The 17,418-nt window shown below is 43.3% G+C and overlaps 1 pseudogene; it reads left to right on the top strand.

The window, feature by feature from the left end:
- Positions 1-15,413: 15,413 nt before the first annotated feature.
- LOC121539848 lies at positions 15,414-16,588 on the top strand (annotated as a pseudogene).
- Positions 16,589-17,418: the final 830 nt, after the last annotated feature.

The raw sequence follows: 17,418 nt of genomic DNA, 5'->3' as shown, positions 1-17,418 counted from the left end.
ACACATCCTATGTGTTTTAATCAAATCAACTATATTCACTGAGCTTGTCTGATGCTTTAAGCACACTGTTTGATTAAATCATTAAGACACACACATGACTAGAAGGAGTCTGATCAGCAATTGATTTGATTGTGCTGGGCCGGGCTCAGACTTGCTGCACTGTGTTAAAAAAAAGAAGACAGCGACCACCACAGTGTTTATCGCGCTATCCGTGTTGATGAAGCTGCAACATAATTACAGCCATTTCTGACTGAAATGTTCTGTTACCGAAATCCCTCATTTGTTTAGGAAAACCCTTCCCTATTCCCTCAACCCTTGCTCTCTTTACGTGACACATGTATGTATCGCATACACGTGACCAATAGGGCCTGGCCTATAGAATATCATATTCACATCAATAAAAAAAATGCATTGTTGGTTAAGTAAGTAAGCATTCCACTGTAATGTCTACACCTGTTGTATTCAGCGCATGTGGCAAATACAATTGTATTTTATTTTATTTGAAACCACACATGTGCGGTGCACATTTTAGAACAGCGTTTTCCCGCAAATTGCATTTTGGATAATTCACTCATAGGCATTGCATTCACCATATGTGCATTGCTGTGCCTAAAATGTGAACAAATAATAGTTTATCAACATTTTAAGCTAAACATTCTGGTCTGTTCCATCAGCCTTATTAATTGAAACGGAGTTTACCTCCACTACACTACTTTGGTAAGTATCAATGGGGATTAAGAAGAGAGTATACGTAATGCCCACGGAAAAATAAGTGGGTATACCCTCCACTACACCACTGGTACGGACTGAAAAGCATCGGATTGGTGTAGGCATGGGCTAAATATGGTTCCCAGTTCCCACCATGTTTCTTTCTCTCGCCACTCCTTTTTCAATCCATATAGCAGAGTGAATAGAGTAGTATACACCGTCTACATGGAAAAGGGTAGAGAATTGGACCACAAACCCTACTCTCTTTTCCCAGGTCAAAGAGCCTGCCATCTACTGGACTGATCAAGGCACAGCTCTAGTTTCCGTTTTTCTTCTCAGCACATGCAGCTTTTTGCAATGAGGCAAAGGGATCACCCTTTTCAACAGAAAAGGTTCTACATACATAAAGTTCTCAAATCTCTCCAGTTAGAAACAGCCAATCACACACAGCGATAGAGGAAGGAGGGATGGCTTGGGAAGTAACACTCTCAGGAAAGGAAGGAATGGCCAAGCAATCATATTCACAATCAGGTCACCATATTGACTCTACAGTATCATCACTGTCATTCACTACTACTTTCAACTATCCATGCACAACAACACTGACAAAAACAATGGCCAGATTCCCACTAACTAACACATACTCATTGAACATTTATAATGAAAAGGGATTTTTGAGGACCAAAGATCTTGTCAAACAGTTAATTTATCAATCAAAATCTTTAAGAAAAATGTTTAACATTTGAGTTTTTGATATAGACAGGATTAATTGAATCTCCACTTGTTCCAAACTAACAGATGAACAATGATATAACTGATATAGTTTGCAGTCAATAAATGGTACCTAGGGCTGTGGCAGTCATTACATTTTGTCAGCCGGTAATTGTCATGGTAAAACAAGTTTAGCATCTCCAGGCCTCCACGGAGTCCACTCACACAAGCTGCATACAAGCCGCTGATGGGCGCCTTTGGAATATCTACAATTAAAAATAGTCTAATAAATAAATGTAATATACACCATCACAATAAATCCATTATTTATTTTAGTCAGGTCTAAAGAAACATGTATTTCAGAAGAACAGAATATGAGTTGGCCTACTGTATGTTGTCTGGTTATGCTCCATACCATAGGTTGCAGGCTTGTTCATTTAGTTGACAAGATATGCTTATAAGTCCCGTGCCATTATTTTATATTATATGATTGTATAGTAAGAAGAATATAATAAAAAACATAGCTGAATAAAATAGAAAGGGTATGTTTACCATTCCGGAGTGAGTGTGCATATGAAGTGGCTATGTTGACTATAAAAGTGATCATTTGAAACAGGTCCTATAAACTATATTTAGAGTTATTTGGCAACTTTAGTTGTGAATGATACAAACCTTAGAATATCTTAGAAATCAAAACATATATGGACTGCATGATGTGACTATAGGCTATTGATGATTTGAGAAAGCCGCAAAAGAAGCTCGGCTCTGTTCCTTGCCTCGAGCTGCACAGCTGTTCTCACATCAAGTGATCATATTTTCACCCATCAAACTATTCTCAATTTAATCTTGTCTTTACTCATATGTAAAATTAGTTTCGATTTAGAATGGCCCATTATCAAACGGGCAGGAACAAGGGCAGGGGAAAAAGACGTCATCCATACTAGGGCTAAGAATCGTTTGTTCTTTCGACCAATCCATTGCTCAAAATTAGATAACCAGAAGAAAAAAAACATAACCTGACCCAACTATTCTCCTGTTCCTGCTGGCTTTCACAGATTCTGCCATTACTCTCCTGAAGTTGCCGGAAAAAGGCTACAGGAGTTGGCAACCTTTCTCATGTTGAATGCCAATTTATCTTAACATTTCTACCGATCTGTGTGCCAATTATGGTTTTCATATGCATATTTTCATGAAACGGTTTAATTTAATTTATAATAAGGTCTTCATATCTCAAAAGTATTGTCATGTGGTTAATCAAAATTCTATCCAAATCTAAATGAAAATGATAGGAACCTAAAAAGTAACTTCTATTGCCATTGCCAGCTATGTACAAATATCCTATAAATCACATTGGCTACACATAGCATGTCTGCAATGAACTTGAAAATGGTATCAACTATTAACTTGGATTGGCAGGAAGCTTGCACTAGCGAACTTGCAACATTGTATAAAATATTCTGGGCCCTCAGAGTTTCCTGCACCAGTGAGCTCGGGACAGGGACAGCTGTAGGCAATTTGCGCATGGGATAAGAAGCAGTGTTTGATTTGGGCAGGAGCTCACTGGAGCTGAGTACCGGCACCTCAAATGTTCTACTGCTCGAGCTCCTGTTCCTCTTATAGAATATTAGCTCAAAATGATTGTGGAGCTCCTGCACCTAAATATAAACAGTACCAGCACCCTAAATGAGTACCGGAACCTATTTCAGTCCAAGTCAAGCACTGATAAGAAGCCTATTTTATGATGTTTCCACTGGATCAGAGCATTAAATTTTTTCCCTTTCAGGTTGAGTGGTTATCGAAACGGAGAGAGCTGGAAAGATTTTTCAAATAGGCCTACATTGATGAACTATTGTAATTCTAAATGGATGTAAAAACAGACTTTGTTTGCTTGCTGTTTGAGGTGAAAAAATTATAATTTTGAGAAGCTCCACAGGTCAGTGGTGGTGTGTTAAGGCAATCAGAAATACTATCAGATCCCCAAATGGGCACATTTATATGCCTACATTTGTGCGCAGGCCAGGTAGCCTATAGGCCTACTTCAATGTGTGCTTGTCCTTATTCAACATTGACAGGAGAGCTCCAAACAAAAGACAATTACTAAATTGACAGAACTAGTAAATTGAATTAAATAAACCAAAACTTGTTTCTCACAAGTGTAGCGTAGGTTGCACACTGCAAACAATGTGTCCACTCTGTCAATGAGAACAGGAAGACTGGAAAAATAATATTGAATGCATTAAAAGAAATGACCATAACCAAAGTAAAAAACATTGTAGATTAGAAATTATAGGAATTAATGGTAAATGTACTGCTGGTGATATACAGTGTGTCACGGTCGTCTATGTCGTCCAAGTATGACCAAGGCGCAGCGTGTCCAAGAAACATGACTTTATTCAATAAACGTAACTATTATACAAAACAAAAGACGACTCAATGGTGGTAAAGGGCTGGAGACACGCACCATAGAGCCAGTGCGTGGAGGAGACACAGGGCTCTGAAGACGCACTGGAAACCTGGTGCGTGGTGTAGGTACTGGTGGTACTGGGCTGGAGCGAGGAGGTGGTACCGGAAATACCGGACCGTGCAGGCGTACTGGCTCCCTTGAGCACTGAGCCTGCCCAACCTTCCCTGGGTTGATGCTCCCCGTCGCCCGACCAGTACGGGGAGGTGTAATAACCCGCACCGGCCTATGTGGGCGAACCGGGAACACCATGCGCAAGGCTGGTGCCATGTACGCCGGCCCGAGGAGACGCACTGGTGACCAGCTGCGTGGGACCGGCTTCATGACATCCGGCTCAACACTCAATCTAGCCCGGCCGATACGTGGAGCTGGACTGTACCGAACCGGGCATTGCCTGCGTACAGGAGACACCATGCGCTCAACTGCGTAACACGGTGTCTGCCCGGTCAGTCCAGGGAGTAGGCGCAGGTCTCCTACCTGACTTCGCCACACTCCCTCTTAGCCCCCCCCCAAGAAATTATTGGGTAGTACCCACAGGCTTCCAGTCTTGCCTCCGTGCTGCCTCCTCATATCGCCGCCTCTCGGCTTTAGCTGCCTCCAGCTCTTCACGAGGACGGCGATATTCTCCCGGTTGTGCCCAAGGCCCCTTACCATCCAGAATCTCCTCCCATGTCCATGAATCCTTTATGGGTGGATATAAATCCTGTGTAGGTGGATCCTGTTGCCGCTTGACACGCCGCTTGGTCCTTTTATGGTGGGTTTTTCTGTCACGGTCGTCTATGTCGTCCAAGTATGACCAAGGCGCAGCGTGTCCAAGAAACATGACTTTATTCAATAAACGTAACTATTATACAAAACAAAAGACGACTCAATGAAGTCCACGGTACACTCACCGAAACGGAACAAAAACCCACAAAAACCAAGGAGAAACCACACAGTTTAAATATGGCTCCCAATCAGAGATAACGAGCCGACAGCTGACACTCGTTACCTCCGATTGGGAGTCATATGACTAATCAAGAACAATCACCAAACATAGAAATGAACAACTAGAATACCCAACATAGAAATACACCCAAACAAAGAAAATGAACAACCCTGGCTCAATAATCAAAGTCCATGGAGCCAGAGTGTCACACAGTGGGGGAAAAAAGTATTTAGTCAGCCACCAATTGTGCAAGTTCTCCCACTTAAAAAGAAGAGAGAGGCCTGTAATTTTCATCATAGGTACTCGTCAAGTATGACAGACAAAATGAGAATTTTTTTCTCCAGAAAATCACATTGTAGGATTTTTAATGAATTTATTTGCAAATTATGGTGGAAAATAAGTATTTGGTCAATAACAAAAGTTTCTCAATACTTTGTTATATACCCTTTGTTGGCAATGACACAGGTCAAACGTTTTCTGTAAGTCTTCACAAGGTTTTCACACACTGTTGCTGGTATTTTGGCCCATTCCTCCATGCAGATATCCTCTAGAGCAGTGATATTTTGGGGCTGTCGCTGGGCAACACGGACTTTCACCTCCCTCCAAAGATTTTCTATGGGGTTGAGATCTGGAGATTGGCTAGGCCACTCCAGGACCTTGAAATGCTTCTTACGAAGCCACTCCTTTGTTGCCCGGGCGGTGTGTTTGGGATCATTGTCATGCTGAAAGACCCAGCCACGTTTCATCTTCAATGCCCTTGCTGATGGAAGGAGGTTTTCACTCAAAATCTCACGATACATGGCCCCATTCATTCTTTCCTTTACACGGATCAGTCGTCCTGGTCCCTTTGCAGAAAACAGCCCCAAAGCATGATGTTTCCACCCCCATGCTTCATAGTAGGTATGGTGTTCTTTGGATGCAACTCAGCATTCTTTGTCCTCCAAACACGACGAGTTGAGTTTTTACCAAAAAGTTCTATTTTGGTTTCATCTGACCATATGACATTCTCCCAATCCTCTTCTGGATCATCCAAATGCACTCTAGCAAACTTCAGATGGGCCTGGACATGTACTGGCTTAAGCAGGGGGACACGTCTGGACTTGAGTCCCTGGCGGCGTAGTGTGTTACTGATGGTAGGCTTTGTTACTTTGGTCCCAGCTCTCTGCAGTTCATTCACTAGGTCCCCCGTGTGGTTCTGGGATTTTTGCTCACCGTTCTTGTGATCATTTTGACCCCACGGGGTGAGATCTTGCGTGGAGCCCCAGATTGAGGGAGATTATCAGTGGTCTTGTATGTCTTCCATTTCCTAATAATTGCTCCCACAGTTGATTTCTTCAAACCAAGCTGCTTACCTATTGCAGATTCAGTCTTCCCAGCCTGGTGCAGGTCTACAATTTTGTTTCTGGTGTCCTTTGACAGCTCTTTGGTGTTGGCCATAGTAGAGTTTGGAGTGTGACTGTTTGAGGTTGTGGACAGGTGTCTTTTATACTGATAACAAGTTCAAACAGGTGCCATTAATACAGGTAACGAGTGGAGGACAGAGGAGCCTCTTAAAGAAGAAGTTACAGGTCTGTGACAGCCAGAAATCTTGCTTGTTTGTAGGTGACCAAATACTTACTTTCCACCATAATTTGCAAATAAATTCATTAAAAATCCTACAATGTGATTTTCTGGATTTTTTTTTCTCAATTTGTCTGTAATAGTTGACGTGTACCTATGATGAAAATTACAGGCCTCTCTCATCTTTTTAAGTGGGAGAACTTGCACAATTGGTGGCTGACTAAATACTTTTTTCCCCCACTGTATGTAATCCCCTGTAGCTCAGTTGGTAGAGCATGGTGCTTGCAACGCCAGGGTTGTGGGTTCGTTTCCCATGGGGGGCCAGTATGAAAAATGTATGCACTCACTAACTTTAAGTCGCTCTGGATAAGAGCGTCTGCTAAATGACTGTAATGTAATGGGGAATTGATATACACCAACAATCAAACGCAAACAATTCACACAATGAAGTTATGAAACAATGAATGTGCACAAATTGTCGGGAGAGAGCGCATTGTGCATCTGGGCGATTGGTCAATCAGCATTTATGGTGATATGGCCTCAGCAGAAGTCAGGGCAAGAATGGCCTCAGCAAAAGTCAGGGCATTAATACTACTTGCCCTTCGCGGAGCAGCGCAGAGCTGTTGTCAAGGAAGTGAGTTTGTGTTTATACAGGATGTATCGCCCCCACCTACTGTCAACCAATCATGTCAATGTGGAGTTATACAGAGCCCTCCGCATTGTTACAAAATTTAGGAGGCGCATGGCGATGCGGTACAGAGCTCGATTTGGCCTCTGCATGCCTCTGGAGGCTCCGCAATTGCATCACACTCTCCATATGGAGCCTCCAACCACATTTTCGAATCAAGCATAAATTGGCTTCTAGTCTAGGCCTCCGCAATGGATTAGTTCACTGAAATGGGCAGAAATATATACAGTTGAAGTCGGAAGTTTACATACACTTAGGTTGGAGTAAATAAAACTTGTTTTTCAACCACTCCACACATTTCTTTTTAACAAACTATAGTTTTGGCAAGTCGGTTAGGACATCTACTTTGTGTATGACACAAGCAATTTTTCCAACAATTGTTTACAGACAGATTATTCCACTAATAATTCACTGTATCAGAATTCCAGTGGGTCAGAAGTTTACATACACTAAGTTGACTGTGCCTTTAAACAGCTTGGAAGATTCCAGAAAATGATGTCATGGCTTTAGAAGCTTCTGATTTTGAGTCAATTGGAGGTATACCTGTGGATGTATTTCAAGGTCTACCTTCAAACTCAGTGGCTCTTTCCTTTACATCATGGGAATATCAAAGAAATCAGCCAAGCCCTCAGAAATGAAATGGTAGACCTCCACAAGTCTGGTTCATCCTTGGGAGCAATTTCCAAACGCCTGAAGGTACCACGTTCATCTGTACAAACAATAGTACGCAAGTATAAACACCATGGGACCACGCAGCCGTCATACCGCTCAGGAAGGATATGCATTCTGTCTCCTAGAGATTAACGTACTTTGGTGTGAAAAGTGCAAATCAATCCCAGAACAAAAGCAAAGGACCTTGTGAAGATGCTGGAGGAAACAGGTACAAAAGTATCTATATCCACAGTAAAACGAGTCCTGTATCGACATAACCTGAAAGGCCGCTCAGCAAGGAAGAAGCCACTGCTCCAAAAACACCATAAAAAAGCCAGACTACAGTTTGCAAATGCACATGGGGACACAGATCGTACTTTTTGGAGAAATGTCATCTGGTCTGATGAAACAAAAATAGAACTGTTTGTCCATAATGACCATTGTTATGTTTGGAGGAAAAAGGGGGCCGCTTGCAAGCCGAAGAACACCATCCCAACCGTGAAGCACAGGGGTGGCAGCATCAGGCTGTGGGGGTGCTTTGCTGCAGGAGGGACTGGTGCACTTCACAAAATAGATGGCATCATGAGGAAGGAAAATTATGTGGATATATTGAAGCAACATCTCAAGACATCAGTCAGGAAGTTAAAGCTTGATCGCAATTGGGTCTTCCAAATGGACAATGACCCCAAGCATACCTCCAAAGTTGTGGCTAAATGGCTTAAGGACAACAAAGTCAAGGTACTGGAGTGGCCATCACAAAGCCCTGACCTACAACCCTGACTCAGTTACACCAGCTCTGTCAGGAGGAATGGGCCAAAATTCACCCAACTTATTGTGGGAAGCTTGTGGAAGGCTACACAAAACGTTTGACCCAAGTTAAACAATTTAAAGGCAACGCTACCAAATACTAATTGAGTGTATATGAACTTCTGACCCACTGGGAATGTGATGAAAGAAATAAAAGCTGAAATAAATCATTCTCTCTACTATTATTCTGACATTTCACATTCTTAAAATAAAGTGGTGATCCTATCTGACCTAAGACAGGGGATTTTTACATTAGGATTGAATGTCAGGAATTGTGAAAAACAGAGTTGAAATGTATTTGGCTAAGGTGTAAGTAAACTTCCAACTTCAACTGTATATTTGTTACTGCTCGACTAAAACAATCTCGGTTGACCAACAGCCTAACGACCAAACGATGACCAGTCGACTAATTGGGGTCAGCACTAATCCATATGCACTCAAAGGCATGCGCTTTCCCACCGGTCCATTTTTCAATGATGCCGGGTAGGGTACTTCGGTTTTATAGCAGAGCTGTGCTTAATATGAGCAGCTGAGAAATAAATATATGAACACTTATTTCACTCCACGCATCAACCACTGTTTGAGGAGCATGCTCTCACTGCGTGACAGGTGATATTCCGCCCAAACTCTGTATGCCATGGGTTCTCCAACCCTGTTCCTGCAGCTACCCAGTACTTAATTTGGGAAACCAAGTAAAATCTGTTCAGGAACATCAATAGTAACATTTTTAGCAAGGAAACATATTTCACTAAACTGTTGACAGTTTAAAGGAGAGAGAGAGGAGGAGATGGAAATCTACAGTGGCAAGATATTCTGCATAGCTAAAAGTAATGTGTCACGCAATTAATTATGAATATATGAAAAGATTCCCTATTACTAGGCTATTCAAAATCAAATACAAGATCACTGTAATTGTATGCTAACTTGTAAACCGCCCTGCAATCAATGAACCAACAGCATCGCCTAGGGCTATACATTCTCTCCCAGACGCTTGGATATACATTTTGGAGCGTAGCATAAGGTAACAAGTGTGTCCATCCAGTATGCATAATAATACAGTCCACACTCAAAGGTGATTACTAAAATTTGTTTTAGAGTATAGGCTAGATAAGTTATGTACCAAAGACATCTTAAATTAGTTTTGTTTTATGTTTTTCTGCCATGTGTAATATTTGGTAGGCTATGTATTTGGTAGGCTATGTATTGTATTCACTCCCAAACTCATCCAGAATGCCGCAGCCCGTCTGGTGTTCAACCTTCCCAAGTTCTCTCACGTCACCCCGCTCCTCCGCACACTCCACTGGCTTCCAGTTGAAGCTCGCATCTGTTACAAGACCATGGTGCTTGCCTATGGAGCTGTGAGGGGAACGGCACCTCCGTACCTTCAGGCTCTGATCAGTCCCTACACCCAAACGAGGGCATTGCGTTCATCCACCTCTGGCCTGCTGGCTCCCCTTCCTCTGCGGAAGCATAGTTCCCGCTCAGCCCAGTCAAAACTGTTTGCTGCTCTGGCACCCCAATGGTGGAACAAGCTCCCTCACGACGCCAGGACAGCGGAGTCACTCACCACCTTCCGGAGACATTTGAAACCCCACCTCTTTAAGGAATACCTGGGATAGGATAAAGTAATCCTTCTACCCCCCCCCCCCCTAAAAAATAAAAATATTTAAAAAATAAAATAAAAATAAAAAATAAAAAATAATTGTAAAGTGGTTATTCCACTGGCTATAGGGTGAATGCACCAATTTGTAAGTCGCTCTGGATAAGAGCGTCTGCTAAATGACGTACAGTGGGGAAAAAAAGTATTTAGTCAGCCACCAATTGTGCAAGTTCTCCCACTTAAAAAGATGAGAGAGGCCTGTAATTTTCATCATAGGTACACGTCAACTATGACAGACAAAATGAGAAAAAAAATTCCAGAAAATCACATTGTAGGATTTTTAATGAATTTATTGGCAAATGATGGTGGAAAATAAGTATTTGGTCAATAACAAAAGTTTCTCAATACTTTGTTATATACCCTTTGTTGGCAATGACACAGGTCAAACGTTTTCTGTAAGTCTTCACGAGGTTTTCACACACTGTTGCTTGTATTTTGGCCCATTCCTCCATGCAGATCTCCTCTAGAGCAGTGATGTTTTGGGGCTGTCGCTGGGCAACACGGACTTTCAACTCCCTCCAAAGATTTTCTATGGGGTTGAGATCTGGAGACTGGCTAGGCCACTCCAGGACCTTGAAATGCTTCTTACGAAGCCACTCCTTCGTTGCCCGGGCGGTGTGTTTGGGATCATTGTCATGCTGAAAGACCCAGCCACGTTTCATCTTCAATGCCCTTGCTGATGGAAGGAGGTTTTCACTCAAAATCTCACGATACATGGCCCCATTCATTCTTTCCTTTACACGGATCAGTCGTCCTGGTCCCTTTGCAGAAAAACAGCCCAAAAGCATGATGTTTCCACCCCCATGCTTCACAGTAGGTATGGTGTTCTTTGGATGCAACTCAGCATTCTTTGTCCTCCAAACATGACGAGTTGAGTTTTTACCAAAAAGTTATATTTTGGTTTCATCTGACCATATGACATTCTCCCAATCCTCTTCTGGATCATCCAAATGCACTTCAGATGGGCCTGGACATGTACTGGCTTAAGCAGGGGGACACGTCTCGCACTGCAGGATTTGAGTCCCTGGCGGCGTAGTGTGTTACTGATGGTAGGCTTTGTTACTTTGGCCACAGCTCTCTGCAGGTCATTCATTAGGTCCCCCCGTGTGGTTCTGGGATTTTTGCTCACCGTTCTTGTGATCATTTTGACCCCACGGGGTGAGATCTTGCGTGGAGCCCCAGATCGAGGGAGATTATCAGTGGTCTTGTATGTCTTCCATTTCCTAATAATTTCTCCCACAGTTGATTTCTTCAAACCAAGCTGCTTACCTATTGCAGATTCAGTCTTCCCAGCCTGGTGCAAGTCTACAATTTTGTTTCTGGTGTCCTTTGACAGCTCTTTGGTCTTGGCCATTGTGGAGTTTGGAGTGTGACTGTTTGAGGTTGTGGACAGGTGTCTTTTATACTGATAACAAGTTCAAACAGGTGCCATTAATACAGGTAACGAGTGGAGGACAGAGGAGCCTCTTAAAGAAGAAGTTACAGGTCTGTGAGAGCCAGAAATCTTGCTTGTTTGTAGGTGATCAAATACTTATTTTCCACCATAATTTGCAAATAAATTCATTAAAAATCCTACAATGGGATTTTCTGGAATTTTTTTTCTCAATTTGTCTGTCATAGTTTACGTGTACCTATGATGAAAATTACAGGCCTCTCTCATCTTTTTAAGTGGGAGAACTTGCACAATTGGTGGCTGACTAAATACTTTTTTCCCCCACTGTAAATGTAATGTAAATGTAAATAACAGCACAATCATAATTTTCCATTTCATTGTGTTAGGCTTTGACTATGTTTACACTCAGTTTGAACCTGCTGTTGAACTTCTTTCTCAAATTGATCATCAAAGTGAGGTGAGTTTTAAAAGCATGATACTGTTTTGATGATAAGTGTTTGATATGATTTTCGATTGCATTTGCATTGATGAATTTTACTGCGGTCATGACTCATGACTGCCTGTGTGGTGGTAATATGGTCACTGCAACATCCCTAATGGTACCTTAATCCATGCAGTAGACAGACAGGGCCGTGCTACTGTGTCCTGCTGCAAGACAACACTATCATCTTCAACCTAGTGAGGAACTGTTTTGACAGAACACCGGAAATATAGTAAGTAGTACGTTCTACATATTTTGTTGGAAACAAATAGCTAGAGAATGTTCCGGCTATGAGCTCAGCTGTCATTTTGCGACTCCAAGCCTTTGACATTTCTTATTGCTCTTCTGTACCAAGGAGCAAATTCCAAACTGGGTTATCTGAGGAATGCGATACAGTGGGTAAGTGGCTATGTTCATAACACTATTGTGCAAATAATGCTGGTAAATTACCACTACCGATGTTTATAGCTACTAACGTTAGCTAGCTCACCAAATTGCTAGCAGGTCGTTGTAGCTAGCCAGCTAATGTTGGCTAACTTGGCTTGCTAATGATGCTAAATGTATTGCAATGTTTTTGTGTATTTTAGCCAATAATTTCATTTGACATACACGTCAACAACACCTTTGGAATCCAATGGCCCACTGTGAGTGAGTGAGGTGTCCTCATTGAAGAATGGCAGATCCGGAGGCACCATTTCTCAGGCCCTGACAGGTAACTAGCTAGTTCATGCTGAAAATATTACACTAATGACTTCATACTCTCCACTACTTCTCAGAGCCATGCCCTAGTGAGCAACAAGCATGAATAACAACAGGAAGAGAGTGACAGTACACAGAGCACTGTAGAGAAAGATAATCTGGTACTAGAACAGGGCATCCAGAACTAGGATTCCTCTTTACCTTCACATACATTAGGTTCAGAGGAGCAGGACAGTGGGAAGGAGATAGAGGAGCCTAATACTGAAGATGAGAAAAGTACAAGTTTCACTCCCAAAAATGGTCCCGTCCAATTCCATAATTCTGGCGTATTGTGTTCATCCTCTGTTTTAGTTTTTCCTGTGGCACTATTAAAGTGAAAGAGGAGACAGAGCTCCCTGCTGCAGTGACGAAACTGCCAGCCAGTGAACCAGAGGCTGCAAAGGCCAACAATGCCCCTGGGGGGAGCAGTGAGAGAGGCTCTGGAGAGGGAGAACCTAAAGAGCGGTCCAGTAAGACAGATATTTCCTTTCTGCTTTCATTGTTTATTAGACAGTAGGTACTCTCTGACTGATTTGTTTTGGCACTTGCAACTCAAGGAAATAGTGAAAGTGAGAAAAGTTAAGTTTCACACACAAATACTTCTTACCACCCAATTCTACGATTCTGGGTTACTGTGTCCTTTGTTTTTCATCTTGCAATAGTGAAAGAGGAGACTCTGCTTGAGTGACCGTAACGCCAGCCAATGAACCAGAGACTGTGAAGGCCATTGATGCCGTTCTGAAGAGAAATGAGAAAGGGTCTGTAGAGGGAGGTAAAGAGAAAGATTATGATGAGGAGAAGGCTGCCCCGCACCCAGTCCCTGGAGTGAAGACACTACCCACCCTGAAACTTGAAGAAGCTCCCAAAGATATAACTAATGGGGCACAGACAACTTAGACAGTGGGGTTGGAGAGGGTAAGACTTCCATACCTACCTAAATTGTATTATTATCATATGTCACTGAGAATTTTGTATTAATTCTGGGATTTTAGCTCACTATATTTTCAGTGTTTTTGTGGCACTGTTTAAATGTTTTTTTCCCCCCTTTTTGGTTGGGTGAGCGTGTTGCATTAAAAGAGGCCTCTGCGAATGTATCAGAAACGCCAGTCTCCACCGGTGTACAGGAGGATGAGAAGGCCATCCCTACCTCTACCCCTGTGGGGAGCAGTGAGAGGCACTCTGGAGAGGAAGGGGAAGATGAGGCGGGAAATAGAGCTGAAGAGCCGAAGAGCCCCCACCCTGGCACCGGACTCCAACTCTTCACAGTGCAGAGGGCTACTAAAGAAGGCAAAGAGCTGTCCAGTAAGACAGCTACACACAAAAGTATGTGGACACCCCTTCACATTAGTGAATTTGGCTATTTCAGCCACACCCACTACTGACAGGTGTATAAATTAGAGCACAAAGCCATGCAATCTCCATAGACAAACATTGGCAGTAGAATGGCCCGTGCTGAAGTGCTCAGTGACTTTCAACGTGGCACCGTCATAGGATGCCACCTTTCCAACAAGTCAGTTCGTCAAATTTCTGCCCTGCTAGAGCTGCCCCGGTCAACTGCAAGTGGAAACGTCTAGGAGCAACAATTGCTCAGCCGAGAAGTGGGAGACTACACAAGTTCACAGAACGGGACTGCCAAGTGCTGAAGCGCGTAGAGTGTAAAAATCGTCTGTCCTCGGTTGCAAAACTCACTGCTGAGTTCCAAACTGCCTCTGGAAGCAACGTCAACACAATAACTGTTTGTCGGGAGCTTCATGAAATGGGTTTCCATAGCTGAGCAGCTGCACACAAGCCTAAGAACACCATTTGCAATGCCATGTGTCGGCTGGAGTGGTGTATAGCGCGTCGCCAATGGACTCTGGAACAGTGGAAACGCGTTCTCTGTAGTGATGAATCACCCTTCACCATCTGGCAGTCCGACGGACAAATCTAGATTTGGCGGATGCCAGAAGAACGTTACCTGCCCGAAAGCATTGTGCCAACTGTAAAGTTTGGTGGAGGAGGAATAATGGTCTGGGGCTGTTTTTCATGGTTCGGGCTAGGCCCCTTAGTTCCAGTGAAGGGAAATCTTAACGCTACAATGACATTCTAGACAATTCTGTGCTTCCAACTTTGTGGCAGCAGTTTGGGGAAGGCCCTTTCCTGTTTCAGCATGACAATGCCCCTGTGCACAAAGCGAGGTCCATACAGAAATGGTTTGTCGAGATCGGTGTGGAATAACTTGACTAGCCTGCACAGAGCCCTGACCTCAATCCCACGAACACCTTTTGGGATGAATTGGAACGCCGACTGCGAGCCAGGCCTAATCACCCAACATCAGTGCCCGGCCTCACTAATGCTCTTGTGGCTGAATGGAAGCAAATCCCTGCAGCAATGTTCCAACATCTAGTGGAAAGCCTTCCCCGAAGAGTGGAGGCTGTTATTGCAGCAAAGGGGGGACCAACTCCACATTAATGGCCATGGTTTTTGAATGAGATGTTCGACAAGCAGGTGTCCACATACTTTTGGCTATGTAGTATGTTTCCTTTGTTCTTTCATTGTTTATTAGACAGTAGGTACTCTCTGACTTATTTGATCTGGCACCTGCAATTCAAGGAAATAGGCTATAGGGTTTTTTTAATTCCTAAACCATGGAAATTGAAAGCCTGTTTATGCTTTTCGCACAGGTGATGCTCGCTGGGTTTCTAGGGCTTCTGCTGGCCTTCGTAGTGGTGAGGTTGTTCAGCCCTGAGTCTCCCCCTGAGAACACAGAGTTCAACCGAACAGAGATCTTCCTCCGAGAGATGGATAAGGTGAAGGTGGCGTTCCCCGGCCAGCGCACTGAGCTGTGGAGGAGGAGCAGGATCCACCTGGAGAGACCCACCGAGCCAGTCCGCCTGATGCTGACAGCGGGCCGCAGGAGCGAGAGAACGATGCACTGTCTGGCCCAGCGCCTGGCCTCTGCCTTCTCCTCCGCTCTCAATGCCTCATCTGTCCTCCACATCGACGGGGCCAGCGAGGCCGCCCAGGACAGCGAACAGGTCAAGCTGGACATCGATGGACAGCTACGGGGAGCCTTCGAGGGGACCAGCCCGTGGCTGTCATTCATTGTTTTGAGGAGCTGCCCCCCAGGCTCCACGATCATAGTCTACTAGGAGGCCTTTCTCATTTTCACCATGCTGCTGGGGGGGGTGAGGAGGAGCTGCCAGCCAGCCTGGGACTGATTGCTGTGGAGGAGATGGTGGATGACCACCTCCAGGACAAGCTCCTCTCCTCTGACCAAACGGCCGCCTATGACATGATGGACCTGGACAAGTTCAGTGTACTGTGAAGACGATGATGGTCACAGCACACAGGGACATGCATAGATGTGTTGGGCCTAACTCACCACAGAATATCTCCAAGACCGAGAGAGCGAGAAATACACTTCATAAAAATGTCTGTGGAGGTTTGTGTCTTACAATAGTATAATCTCAGCAGCACTAGGAACGTTTTGGTAATGGGATTGAGCGGTGCTGTGTTGGACCACCGGGCACTTTACTAGTTTAGTCTTCTACAAAAGTCAGAAACAGTAAATGTAATTTGTGGTCTTGAAGACACTTCTGGGTGTGTGTGTATTGTATCTACAGTATGGTGTATATTGTATGCACAGTATGTATGAGATTGGGTTGATAATGATGGATGTGATTCTTCAGAGTGATTTCTATTGACTCTAAAAAGTTATGTCCTATTTAAAATCTTCCTCCTATGGATGACGTCCATTAAAAAGTAAAACTACTGTGTGAGACAGCAGCCTTCTGGTGTGTGTATCATGATGTTTCGTAACCAGGGGTTTGCCTTGACAGGTGAGGTAACCTTGGTATTCCTGACAAGGATTTTGATGAAAACAAAGATAAAAAACAATGCGCCTTAAATGGAAATAAACTATTAAATATGGGGTATGGGAGTATTCTGTTGTTTTGATCAAATAATGAGTGTTAAAACTGTAAATTACATGGGCTGCCTCATTTTGCAGAAAGATGGAAATGGTTAAATGACAGGTGCAAAGTAGTCTGTGATCTGCCTTGCGAAGTAGCACCAGAGGGCACCAAAGACCATATTGCATGGCTGTAGCTTGGTTAATTATCTTCTGTTTAGGAAAGGTACTTAATAAACCATTGATGCAAATTAAAGTGTTGTTTTAAAATGTTGGATGACAATGTCCGCAACATACATTTTGTGAGTAGTTCATTCATCTTTACATGTTAATTGCATTGACATTCATTCTTATCTTTGCAAAATTAGATGGGGTCATTTTCATTTAAAAGGAACCGCGAGCACCAACATGTGAAGTTCATGCAAGCATGCCAAATTGCGTGTCAAATTAAAGCTAAGAGTCTATATTTTTTTTGAAATTAAGGCATATATACATTGTTCAACCATTTTCCATCCTAAAAATTAGGAATAAGCAAAGGCTTTGCTTTCTTGTCAAACTGATGGAAAAAGGGTCCTCAAAAACATCTACCAGAATTCTAAACACAATAATGTTAAAGTAATGACCCCTGCCAACTAATATCTGTAAGTTCCAAATCTAATTGGCCTTATGCACTAACAAGGCTGTGCAGCATACATTACGCAGCTCGACACCTGCTAGGGTACTGTAAATGTATTGATCTA

Source organism: Coregonus clupeaformis, chromosome 26 (assembly GCF_020615455.1).
Source record: "Coregonus clupeaformis isolate EN_2021a chromosome 26, ASM2061545v1, whole genome shotgun sequence".
NCBI lineage: Eukaryota > Metazoa > Chordata > Actinopteri > Salmoniformes > Salmonidae > Coregonus > Coregonus clupeaformis.
Note: the sequence above shows the minus strand (reverse complement) of the source record. Positions and strands in the feature narration are given on the sequence as shown.